The sequence below is a fragment of the Mastomys coucha genome, unplaced genomic scaffold, assembly GCF_008632895.1.
Source record: "Mastomys coucha isolate ucsf_1 unplaced genomic scaffold, UCSF_Mcou_1 pScaffold16, whole genome shotgun sequence".
NCBI classification, from domain to species: domain Eukaryota; kingdom Metazoa; phylum Chordata; class Mammalia; order Rodentia; family Muridae; genus Mastomys; species Mastomys coucha.
The window spans coordinates 33,235,736-33,248,606 of record NW_022196898.1 but is presented as its reverse complement, the minus strand read 5'-3'; the positions used below and the strand labels follow the sequence as shown (position 1 = coordinate 33,248,606).

General features: G+C 46.3%; 1 long non-coding RNA gene across 2 annotated transcripts; it reads right to left on the bottom strand.

The window, feature by feature from the left end:
- Positions 1-5,039: 5,039 nt before the first annotated feature.
- Positions 5,040-7,824, bottom strand: LOC116094091. 2 transcript variants are annotated; one of them, XR_004119965.1, is made up of 4 exons: positions 7,361-7,824; positions 6,582-6,643; positions 6,292-6,419; positions 5,040-6,181 (listed from the first exon to the last, which is right to left on the bottom strand). It is a non-coding gene; the product is annotated as an uncharacterized LOC116094091 (long non-coding RNA). The 2 variants fall into 2 exon arrangements; XR_004119964.1 differs by having other exon boundaries at positions 6,292-6,643.
- Between the last annotated feature and the right edge of the window lie 5,047 nt (positions 7,825-12,871).

Sequence of the window (12,871 nt, the reverse complement as noted above, 5' to 3'; positions counted from 1 at the left end):
GAAGGCCATGCCTCTCGGTCTTCTCTGTTTGTCTCTTTCCTTTCTGTGTTAGCAGGAATAGACTGACCCCAGGACAGTGCTTGCTTGGTCATACCCTTGCCAACTGCTGTTTCTAAATTCTATTTTCTCTCGCTTTATCATTTCGTTTTCTTATTTTTTTGTCCTAGGTATAGAACTCAGGCCCTTGCACATGCTAAACTCATGCTTTAGGCTCAGCCTATCTCAGACTTCCCTCTCTCTCTCTCTCTCCCACACACACAGCTCTAGCCCAGCTGTCCAAGTCTTCCTCCTTTACCCCGAGCTTGTCATTGTAGATTCCTCCAAGTTGACTCAAGACACCCCAAGACCAAGTTCGAAGGACATTTATTTGTCCCCAGAGAGACAAAAGGCAGGAATAAGAGGCAAAGATTGGAGACAGAGGACAGGGAGAAAGGGAAGAGAACAGGGAGAGTGGGGAGGGAACAAGGGAGAGGGGGAAAGGAAAAAGGAGAGGGGGACAGGATATTTGTCTGAGACAAAGGACTGCCTTGGATAGAGAAAAGCAGACAGGGCCCAGAGGCAAATGTCGGTTTCTAAAGGTATAAGAGGAGCAACTTCCCCCCATGTTGGGATGAAATGTTTAATTTTGATTGGGCATGTTAATTAGGTGAGTCAAAGGGGGCTTTTGTTGCTGGACTTTACTTGATAGCTGGACCTTGGTAGTCAGCCTCAAGAGGAGGAAGTGGCCAAATAAGGGAGTAGATCTTGGTGGCTAGCTTTAGGAATAAAATCTAGTGGTTTTTAGCAAGGTGGAGGGAATGACTGGCCAGCCCCTGGATTAAAAGCAAGCCAGCCCTGATCTCGCTGCTCTGGCTAACACATCTCTCCTCAATATTTTCACACCCATGTGAAGGTGACGAAGCCAGTTAGTTCCTTAGGGGCTGCGATAAAACATTCCTTCGAGCTGAGTACTTAAAAATTTGCTCTCTCATGGTTGTATAGACTGGAAGACTTAAGTCAAGACATGTGCAATCTCCGCTGGGGACTTGGGGAGAATCCTGCCTTGTCTCATCTACTCTACCTGGCCTATAGCTGAGGAACATCTGTCTCTTCAAGGGCCTTCTCTTATGGGCCTTGTCCTCTCACCGTTCTATCTTAAGGGCTCTAATATACATTATGGTGTTGTAATAAGGGTGTGTAGGGAGTTGATACAGAAGGACAAAGACTTCAAGGTCAACCAAGGATACATGATGATGCTGTGTCTCCAAAGACTGGAGGTGGGGGAAGAGGGCAGTCTGAATTGTTTTAATTTAGAAGCTGTAAGCTAGCTGTCTGTCACCATGACAAATACCTGAGAGAATCACAATAAAGGGTGGGAGGCATCAGTTCATTTCTCTTGATCTAATGTTTTGGGCCTGTGGTGAGGCAGTGAATCACCGGTGGGGCGAGTGGAGCAAGCCTGTTCACATCATGGCAGCTGGATGAGAGAGAATGACAGAGATACAGGCAGACAGAGAGACAGAGAGACAGAGAGACAGACAGACTAACAGACAGACAGACACACAGAGAGAGATAGGGAGGGGGAGAGAGATTGAGAGAGAGAGACTGGGACACCCACATCCCCTTCAAGGACACAACTCAGTGATCTAACTCACTTCCACCATACCCTCCCTAAGTATGGTGCCACCTTCAGATAGTGCCAAAGGTCAGAGACAAAGCCTTTAACAACTTTTAGGAACATCCTGGATCCAAACTAAAGACCTCCCGGACAATCAGGCTGATGGTATTTCCAGATATTTCATTTCATGGTATCTGCAAACACTTCTTCAGGCAAAGGTCATAGCCGCAGTTCCAAGGTCTAGACAGGAGCCGCTGGTAGAGCCATTTAGCCCATACTGTACCTGCTGTACCCACTTCCTCGCTCAGCGGCTCCAGCCTTGCACCATCATAGATGCTGTCATAATCATCGTCCCCCTATCTCAAGCATCCTCATGTCTCTGTGGGTAAACTGCTTGCCTTGCGAGCATGAAGACCAGGGTTCAGCCCCCACAACATAGGTTTTGTTTGTTGTTCTTAAAGGCACTAGGACATAACAACAAAGAGAACCCTGCACCTTGCTGGAGCCAGACTAGCCTAGTCAGTGGGTTCCAGGCTAGTGAGAAACCCTATCTCAGAAAACAAGGTGGGTAGAGCCAGAAGAGAGATGCCCAGCATTGACATATGGTCTATACATGCATGCATACACATTTGTACCTCATTTACACAAATATACACACAGCCACTCACACTTAAGAGTCAATTTTTGCCTTTAATCCCAGCATTTGGGAGGCAGAGACAGGCGGATTTCTGAGTTCGAGGATAGCCTGGTTTACAGAGTGAGTACCAGGACAGCCAGGGCTATACAGAGAAACTCTGTCTTGAAAAAACAAAAAACAAACAAAAAAAGAGTCAATTTTTTTAAGGCACATTTCTAACTTTATCATAATTTAAGACTCTGACTCAAAAGCCTTTCAACAGCTTCTGCTCACTGACAAAATGCCTGAGGTAAGGAACTTCAAGAGGTGCAGAGATTCATTTTGACTTACAGCCTCGGATTTGTCAGCCCCTGGTCGCTTGGCCCATTGCTTAATGGGCCTTTGGTGGAGCAGCGATGTTGGGGAAAGTGTCCCTGGCTGCCCTTGAGCTAATTGACCATGGCAGGGAAATGGTACATGGTTGGCTGAGTGACTTCCCTTCAAGTTCATGACCACAAATCTCCAATGGACGTGATCTAGTTACTCAGGCATTTCCATTAGGAGACTCTTTTCTGGTGAGAGCTTTCAGACTTTTCCTTCCCATCTCCCACAAAGATGACTGCTGTCCTGCTTCACACATGGGCCAATTTGATTCTCTTCTCATTTGCACATCTACAGAGACCCTCACATCTCTACCTGTCTTGTCATACCACAAGCATTCTGCTCCCTGAAAACTCATGCCTCAGAAGGACAGCCTGGGTGAGTGGCAGCTACACCAGGGCCATTGATGCTCTGGGTGTATGCCCATGAGGATGCCTTCTGAAGGGTAACCATGAAGTGTTTGCCATGTGAAGAATTTCCTTCTTCCATTTATGTCTCTTTTTACCCCCTCATCAATATCTTCTCTAGAAGGTGACTGTTATTAGTATCAATAGTTGGTCTGGAGAGATGGCTCAGTGGTTGAGAGTACTGATTGTTCTTCCAAAGGTCCTGAGTTCAATTCCCAGCAACCACATGGTAGCTCACAACCATCTGATATGTGATCTGGTGCCCTCTTCTGGTGTGTCTGAAGACAACTACAGTGTACTCACATACATAAAATAAATAAATAACTCTTTAAAAAATGACAATATCAATGGTTACCCTGGTAGTGGACATCAAGGTAATTGATATCACTTTGTGGAGTCTTCTGTCTGTGTGTGTCCCAGCCCTGCAATCCTCTTCAGAGTATGGGCTAGCCTAGAGCATGCTACCATTGATCTCCTGCACACACTCCCAGTCTCTTCCTTTGCTCTCCGGTTCCTTGTCTGGTCAATGGCTTCTCCATTTCTCTAAGGTTCCTTTGTCCCTGACCTCATGTTCTCAAATGCGATTTCATTCAAGGTAGCTATCTGTAAGGCAAAACAGCTGCCCACTCCATTTCCTCGTTTGCCTTCTTGCTGGTTCACAGTTTAATAAATGTTGTGGTTTTCCTCCTACCCCAGCAAACACTTGTAACCAGCCTTCATCACTGGGTTACCTCCCCAGATCCCCATGCCAACTCACATTTTCACTTCATTTTTCCTGGAGTTTACATCCATGGCTTTAAAGGCCATGCACTTGCTGAAGACTTGCTAGTTCATTCCACCTGGATGTCTCTGTCCTCCCAACGTCCAAACCATCCAAATATGGGTTTGGGACTCTCACTGGGTGTTTCAGAAGCATCTCAAACTTAACATTTCCTTAATCCCCTTGATCCCCACCCCTCAACCCCCAAACTGCCTGTCTCGGGCTTCAGGATGGTGTGCCTGTCACCATTTCTGTCATAGGCTATCGTGTAGCTTTATCCAAGGCCACCATGTAGCGGCATCTCAGGAGTGTTTCCGGAGATGAACTCCTAGAACAGCAAGCGCTGAGTCAGAGGCTTCTAAGGAATGCAGGTGACCTTCGATGTCTGTGGAGCCTGAATTCCTGGAACTACTCTGACACCCAAACCTACAGGTGTTCGGTCCTGTATATAACTGCGTATATTTGCATAAAACCTATGCAATCCTCTCATGAACTTTAATCAGCTCTGAGTCACTTACAATGCTCAACTTAACAAAAATAAGCCAATGCTGGCTGTGTTGTGCTGTTCAGGCGCTGATGATAGGGAGTGTGTATACATCTCTAAGACAGGTGGGATTTTGTGTTTCAAATATCCTTTAACTCAAAGTTGGTGGAAACCGAGTGATGCTGATGCTGGGGTAAGAAGGGCCACCATCTTGGGGCTGGAGAGATGGCTCAATGGTTAAGAGCACCGACTGCTCTTCCAAAGGTCATGAGTTCAAATCCCAGCAACCACATGGTGGATCACAAGCATCCGTATTGAGATCTGACACCCTCTTCTGGTGTGTCTGAAGACAGCTACAGTGTACTTAGATATAATAAATTAAAAAAAAAAATAGAAGGGCCACCATCTATCAGTGTCTTCAGACCAATCCAAAGGTATTTGAAATTCCTGACTTTATGAGTTCCAAAGCTATGGCAAGTTTCTTCTAAGTAAGGAGTTTGCCTTCTCATGAACCTTTTCCTATTCTGAGGCAGTGGGAGTCTGCCTGGGGTTCTCCCTTGGGTGATTCAGGTACAGACACTGAATGAAGTAGATACTAGGAAGTTCATGGTGCTCACTGAGGCCAGAACTCAGTCCGGCCCCCCTGTCCAGCACCCACCATGGAGGATTCCATCCAAGTCAGACTCTTAACAGGGCCACTGCCTGCTGTGTCACTGGCTCTGTGCTCACTAAGTCAGGTTTCAAACTATTCGTCATCTTTCTGCTTCCATGACAAAATATCCGAGGTAGCCAGCTCAAGAGCAAGAAAGATTGTATGTTTATTTTCAAATAAAAAACATTTCTTTAAAGTTACACAAAGTGATAGGTCCATCATGGTATCCTCACAATGCTCATGGCCGTGCTTGGTCTGTATTGACCCTCCCCTTCCCCTCTCCCCTCTTGCAAGACCTGTTTCCTCCCTCCGATGTCTCCTCTTTGCTCTCATGACACATATATGGCAGCATGAGTTCTTTTTATTAAGATATATTTATTTTTTGTTATGTATGTGTGTGTGTGTGTGCACTGGAGCGTGCGTGTGTGTGTGTGTGTGTGTGTGTGTGTGTGTGTGTGTGTGTGTACACGAGAGCAGTGCATCAGAGTCCAGCAGAGGGTAGATTCAGCTCTCTCCCTCACCCTGAACCAGAGCTTCAGGGGGTGATGAGCCCCCCACCCCCACGTGGTACTGCATACCTTCTGCAAGAGCAATATGCCCTCATAATCCCCAGCCCTGCCTTACTCCCCACCACCCTTTCTTATTCCACATGGGTGCTAGGGATCCAAGCTCAGGCCTTCATGCTAGAGCGGCTGGAAGTCCCAGTCACTGACCTGTCCCCAGCCCATCATTTGTATTTCTCCTTTTGAGGACTGTCTATTCCACTCGTTGGTCTATTTAATGAATTAATGATTTTGAGTTGTTGTGCGGTTGTTTTTTGCTGGAGCTTTTTCTAGAATCCAGGTGGTAGCTCCTTTGTGGTAAATAATTGGCAAAGACTGCCCCTGTTGTATAGATGGTCTCTTTGCCTGCTCGTGGTTTCCTTTGCCATCCAGCCCTTTAGTGTAATTGCTTTTGCCAATTGTTTCCTGTGCTGTTAGGAGGACTTTTCAGAAAGTCCTTGTCTAGAGCTGCATGTAGAAGTATTTTCCTTAGGTCAGAGGTAGCAGGTCAGAGTTCAGGTCTTACATCCCGATCTTTGGTCCATCTTGAACTGACTTGCATGCAAGTGTGGAGAGGTGTGTCCCCTTTCGTTCTACACACGTGCAAGCCAGTGTGACGGTTCACTTTGCTGGCTCTGGAGGTTTCAGTCAGTCTTCACTCTGCTCTGTTGCCTTTGTCCTGTGTTAAAGCAGCTCACCATGGTAGAAGTGTGTGGCAGGGTTAACCACTCACTTCTGGCCACTGGGAATCAAAAGAAAAAGAGGGAGGGACCATGTTCCAGTATCCCTTCCCCCTCCCCTCCTCCCGGCCCCCAGCCCATGCCTCAGTGAAAAACTTCAAGAAGGCTCTACCTTCTAAAAGTTCTAAATCCTCCCAATTATCAGAGGCTGGGGACCAAGCCATTAATCAGCACATGGGTTTGGGGAACATTCTAGATCCAAATCAGCAAATCCTGGATTGGTTTCTGTTCTCTGGCTTCCTAGGAAATAGAAAAAGGGTACATGGGCCACCTCACTTCCCCCTCCCCCAAGAGTCTGGGCGCCTCAAAGGTAACTAACAGACATCCTCCATGATCAAACTGAAAGGGTGCCTAGGTCACATGCCTTTTAATAGAGAGAAATGGACATGCAGACCACATTACCGAGTCTCTTCCTACAGCTGTGCACAGTGTCTTGTCACTTCACTCACTGCTGGGACAAGTATCTGAGGAAAAACAATTTAGGGAACGAAACAGTGCATCATGACAGAGAAGGCGGGTCTGCAAAAACAGGAAGCCAGAGGGTAACACAATGCATCCACATTCAGGGGTCTGAGAGCCAGTAGGAAGTGAGGCGAGATTATAACCGCGAGGCCATGCCCACAGAGGCCGAATTCCTCCAACAAGGCCCTACCCTCCTGAAGGTCTTAACCTTCCTAAACAGGGATACCAGCCAGGAACAAAGTGTTCAAATACTCGAGCCAGTGGAGACTATTTCACAATCGAGTCACCCCAGCTATGGCACGTGAACAGACATGGAACATGGTTTGTACATGAAGAAACAACATGTAGACTAAGGCTTAATTACATTGTGCCAGAGCCTGGTTGTGCGTCTTCTTGCCAGTTTTTTATCTGTTCTGCTAGCAAGCTCTGCATTCTGCGTGTCAATAACACATTAACATTTGTGCTGGTTTTTGTTGTTGTTGTTGTTTGTTTGTTTGTTTCAATATTCTGATAATGAATTTTAGGTCAGTATTTTGTCCCTTTTAAACGGGCTGAGAGAACACGGCAAACATTAGTAAGTGATAAGACCTCTCTATGCCATTGTGGAAAAACAGGAAGTTTTTCAGCTGGATTCTGCCTGTTTGCTCCCCCTGTTCACCGTGGGTAGGGGAAGGGCCTGACTCCTCCCGTTCAACAAGCATTGCATTACCATGACTAACCTTGTCCCCGAGAGTGGAAACTGCTGCGGCCGTTTCTACCTGCACGAGTAGTCTGCTTTCAGTTTGGCAATTAGTCCGGTATTTCTTTTCCATGGGCAGGTTGCGAACCTTGCCCTGGTTTCTGTGGGCTCATGTTCACCCGCCGTCCATTGGACCTCCTTTCCTCCGCTTTTCAGAGCGGTAGAAACCGAGACGGGTATTTAGCAGAGGTGGTGAGACAATAAGGCTGTGTTCTGGATGTCCTCTGCAGCCACTTGCATGGGCAGCTTCACACGGGCATGTTAAAACAACCCGGCCACCGGCTCCTCTCTCCACCCCCACCCACTGAATCAGCATCATCGCTGGCAGCCGAGCCAAGGAAAGAGCATTTCCATCAAGTTCCCAGATGACACTGAGCTGAAGAGTCAGCCCCATCGTAGCCAGGGAAGAAGGGCGGGAATGAGATTCCAAGGTGCAGGTCTTGGTCTACACAGCAGGGCAAGTGCCAAGGGGATGGAGGCAGTGAGCAGGAACGTGGGCGGAGGTGGGTGGGGTTCCTGTCCATTCCACGCGTGGCTGATGTCTGCTGTGTACAAAATCCATGCCAGAAAATACGTATGATATCCTCAGCCCTAACTGGTAGCTAAAAAAATGGTAAACAGATGGAAGGAACGAGGAAGGGAGGGGGAAGGGAATAAGGGAGGGAGGGAAGGAGGGAAAAGGGAAGGAAAGGGAAGGAGGGAGGAGTTAGCACTAACATTTTTCTGTCTTCTAAAACAAGGGAGCTAAATAAATGAAAAGTTGCAGGATTTTTTTTTCAGTTCCAATTTTCTGCAATTATGAGATGCCTCAATTCCCCCATTACTACTTTGTAGACATACTTCTGAGCCCCCCTTCCCCCTACATATATACTTCATTTTGCCTTTTGGTACATTTTTCATAGTATTTCCAAATATATCTATGTGAATACATGTATACTTGCAGTTAATTTTATCTGCTGTATAATATTCCAATTAAATAGTGAATATTGCTACAGTTACCTCAGATACTTGCCAACTGATTGAACCTTTCTGTTTCAGCCAATGTTATTTAGATAGTAATTACTGCAGTGAGTTTTTAGCTGCACCGATTTGTGTTCCCAGCTGGTCACATGCACATGCCACCCAGGAGCTATCTCAGATCTGTGAATGGAAAACACACACACACACACACACACACACACACACACACCAGTCAATTTTTAAGTGCCCTGGCTACCTCAAAGGCTGGGTACTGCTAAGCCTTCCCCTGCCATCCCAGGCCCAATCAGGGAAGTGACCAGTGGCCCCTTACCCAAAAACTCACGTGGCTGATTGGCTTTATCTCCTGCCGATACATCCCCTTCTTCTTCTCGAGTCCCTGAGATTCTCAAGTCCTGTGTGCAACATTAGGCGTCCCACCCCATACCCAATCATTGGCCACTGGCATCTTTATTGATAGATCAAAAACCAGTTGGGGACAAGGACCTTCAGCTTTTAGACACACAGATTCAAAGCATTAGTACCAATCTCCAACAAACAATAAAAAGACTTATATTTACATTTTAAAAGTTATGTGCCTATCCTTGTGTATGGGTATGAGCATAGAACCCACATGGCCAGGAGAGAGGCTCAGATCCCCTGGAACTGGAATTGTCAATGACTGTGAGCCACTGAATGTAGATGCTGGGAGGTGAACCCAAGTCCTCTGTAAGAACTGCATTTGCAATGATTTTAATTCATCAATTACTAATGCACTAGAATATATTTTCATCAAAAACATATGCACATTTGTATAGATAGTATCATTTATTTTTGTGTATGTAAGAGAAAGGGGTCTTATTATGTAGCCTGAGTTGGGGAGCACATGTATGCACCTCCATACTTGGTTCATGTTTTCACTCTTAAAGTCCATAAATCTTCCCATTTCTGGGAACTGTTAATTCCATTTTCTTTGCTTTCAGTGAGGAATCAATTCCTGCTACAGATTTTCTTGCTCCATAGGCTTTTCTCAAAACTCTTGGTGCAGCCTTCATAATCCCATAATTCTTGCATTCTGTATGCCTGACAAAACAGTACCGTGTGGGCAATGCCATGGTCTGCTGCAATCTCAAACAATAGTCAGGCTCCTTGGACCACAGCTCCAGCGGCCTCTGCGTGCCCCGGGAAAGCAGAGCAACCAAGCAACCAACTAAACAAACAACACATTCTCTGTGAAGCCTGTTTCCGGCAGGACAGCTCTCCTTTCCAGGGTTGTGTCCTGGAGCCTGGATGCATGAGATTTTGCCACTTCCTGAATGCCCTGAGGGCCTTTGCTGCTGTCTCAGTGCAAACTGCACTGTGTCTGCTTCAGGTCACTAATCTTTAATAATTCCTGTCACTTCATCTGCATCTGCTCAGTCAGCACCTTTAATTCTGCTTGTTCCTGTTTCCTGACCAAAATGTAAACCTCTCATGTCCTACTCTGATTGTTCATTACCAATTTTCAATGTAAACCTGGCTAAAAGTAGCAAAAGGTAACCATGCTACAAGCTGAAGGTTAACTGGTGAAAAGTAGCCAGTTGCAACCGTGCTACAACCCAAAGCCTAAGTTGCTCTCAAAGTTCACCCCCCAACTTCATTGCTTTTGAACTTTAAACCTTCATCAAGGTTTCAGGACATGTGCAGAATATACATAAACCCTTTACCATAATTCAGCATGGCTTCTATTCCCGGTTTTAATAGAGTCTCTTTTCTCATCTGAAGTCTCATTAGCCCATCCTTACTGTCTACATGTCTACTGGAATTATGGTATTCTTGACTCCCGCCAGAATGTCCCATTAAGACATTAATGATGGGGTCTGTAAAGGTAGCTCAGTGGTTAAGAGATCAGACTGCTCTTCCAAAGGACCAGGGTTCAATTCCCAGCATCCACATGGTGGTTCACAACTGTCTGTAACTCCAGCTTCAAGGGGACCTGACACCCTTGCACAGACATACACGCAGGCAAAACACCAATGCACATAAAAAGCAATAATAAATGATTATAAAGAAAGACAGTAATGACATTCTCAGGCTTCTCTAACATGCACCTGCAAACTCTTCCACATTCCTCCCACAAACCAGTTCCAAAGCCTAAGAACCAAATAGTCAGGTTTTGGCAAACTCACTGGTGGAGGTACTAGTTACCTTAGTGTGGCAATGAATACAGTCCTGATAGATACAGTGTAGGGAAAGACTTATCCATGTGTCTTAGTGAGGGTTTTTGTTTTGTTTTGGTTTTTCGAGACAGGGTTTCTCTGTGTAGCCTTGGCTGTCCTGGAACTCACTCTGTAGACCAGGCTGGCCTTGAACTCAGAAATCCACCTGCTTCTGCCTCCCAAGTGCTGGGATTAAAGGCCACCACTGCCCAGCCTTAGTGAGGGTTTTATTCCTGGGAAGAGACACCATGACAGCGGCAACTCTTATAAAGGAAAACATTTAATTGGAGCTGGCTTCCAGTTCAGAGGTTCAGTCCATTATTATCATGGAGGGAAGCATGGTACTGGAGGAGAAGCTGAGAGTTCTACATCTGGATTCCCAGACAGCAGAAAAAGAGAGTGATTCTTTTGCCTGGCTTGAACATCTGAAACCCCAAAGCCCATGCCTGAATGATACACTTCCTGTAACAAGGACACAACTACTCCAATAAGGCCCCACATCCCAATTGTACCACAATGAGCTTTTGGGGCCATTTTCATTCAAACTACTCCATGGGCTTCTGAGTTCAGTCCATCACAGGAATGGCAGGGCAGAGAGGCTCCGGCCACAGTCGTGGGAGTGTGTGGCAGAGCATCTTCGTCTCATAGCAGGAGGAAGCACAGAGCATGGGCCTGTGCCTGCTAGTTTTATGTCAACTAGCACAAAACAGAGTGATTTTGGAAGCAAGGGCCTCAATTGGGAAAACACCCCTACCAGACTGGTCCGTGGTCAATCCTACGGAACATTTTCTTGGTTGTTGATTGATGAGGGATGAGCCGAGTTCACACCACCCCTGGACTGCTGGTCCTGGGAGGCTATAAGAAAGCAGTCTGGGCAAGTCAGGCAGAACAAGCCAGTAAGCAGCACTCCTCCATGGCCTGTGCTTCAGTTTCTGCTTCTAGGCTCCTGCCTTGAGTTCCTGCCCTTAGCGAGCACCTCTGTGCGGTAGGCCCAGTTCCACAGCCTCTTTACACAGCACTGCCAGCCGGGGAGCATGCATTCAAATCATGAGTGCTGGGAGATGTTTCAAATCCAAACATAGCTTAGGTTTTTAGCCAAGCTCTCTTTACCCTCTGGTTTCTCCCTTTCATCATGCTTGTTGGACTTGCCTTGTGACCTGTGTTCTTCAGAGCCCCACACAGGAGTGAACACAGCTGCCTGGAGACAGGGTTTTTTTTTTTAATATTTATTTATTTATCCTCTTGTTTATTATTTAATGTATGAATGCTCTGCTGCATCACATGCCAAAAGAGGACATCCGATCCCATTACTGGTGGTTGTGAGCCACCATGTAGTTGCTGGGAATTGAACTTAGGTCCTTTGGAAGAACAGCCAGTGCTCTAAACTGCTGAGCCTTCTGTCCAGCTCCAAGACAGGAATTTTTTAAACAGTTCCTTCTGGTCTGTGTCTTCATGCCACTATATGGAACACACCTAGCCCCCAGAACACTGACTTCCAACACCCTTTGGCAACATCAGAAAGGGGAGAGCTCACAAGTGTCTTGACAGACGGCTTCTAGACATAGAAAACACTGATTAGTTTTACACTGGCAGTCTACTGTATTTTTTTTTCAGTCACATTCTGTAGATATTTTAGTTTATAGGCTAAATTTTTACACTAGGCTGCTCTTATGATACTTACAGAAGACTCCATTTTCCATCGCCTTTGGCCTTCTGAGTTCATCCAGGGGCTATTGACCAGAGAAAGTGAAGAGGGCTTTTCACTGTGTTTAGTTTTTCTAATTTGTTGCTTCACATGGGCCACTCTGACATGTTATATTCTCCTAGAAAAGGAATAGTCTCAACTTTGAAGTAGCCTAGATCTTCACAACACTGAAAGCTTTAACCCTGCAAGTTTAAAGGAGAGGTTGTGGAGAGACATGGTGGTTTTGACCCAGGAGTCTCGTTCATAGCAAAATGTGAAGTGGAAGCTGGCATCCCTCCATGAAGACACCAGTGAAACCTGGAGCCCGCAGGCTGTGCATTCCTTGAGTGCTTGGAACACACCCAGCACAGAGTCAGCACCCAATAAATGCTTCTAGATTGAAGGGATGGGGATCAACAAGCCCAGGGCATCAGCCAGGAGCCTTCCACCCAAGATCCTTCCTGTGAACTCCCATTCTTGAGGAAGTGAGTCAGGGTTGCTATCTGGTGGTGGGTGCGAAAACATGTGCGTTCTATCAGCAGGGTGCTCAGCCAAGTGGAACTCATCACTGGGAAACGATGTGCGTTTTAATGAGGACAGAGTTGACCACAGACAGGCTAGTCATCTGCCATCTTGGATGCCGGGCTGGCTT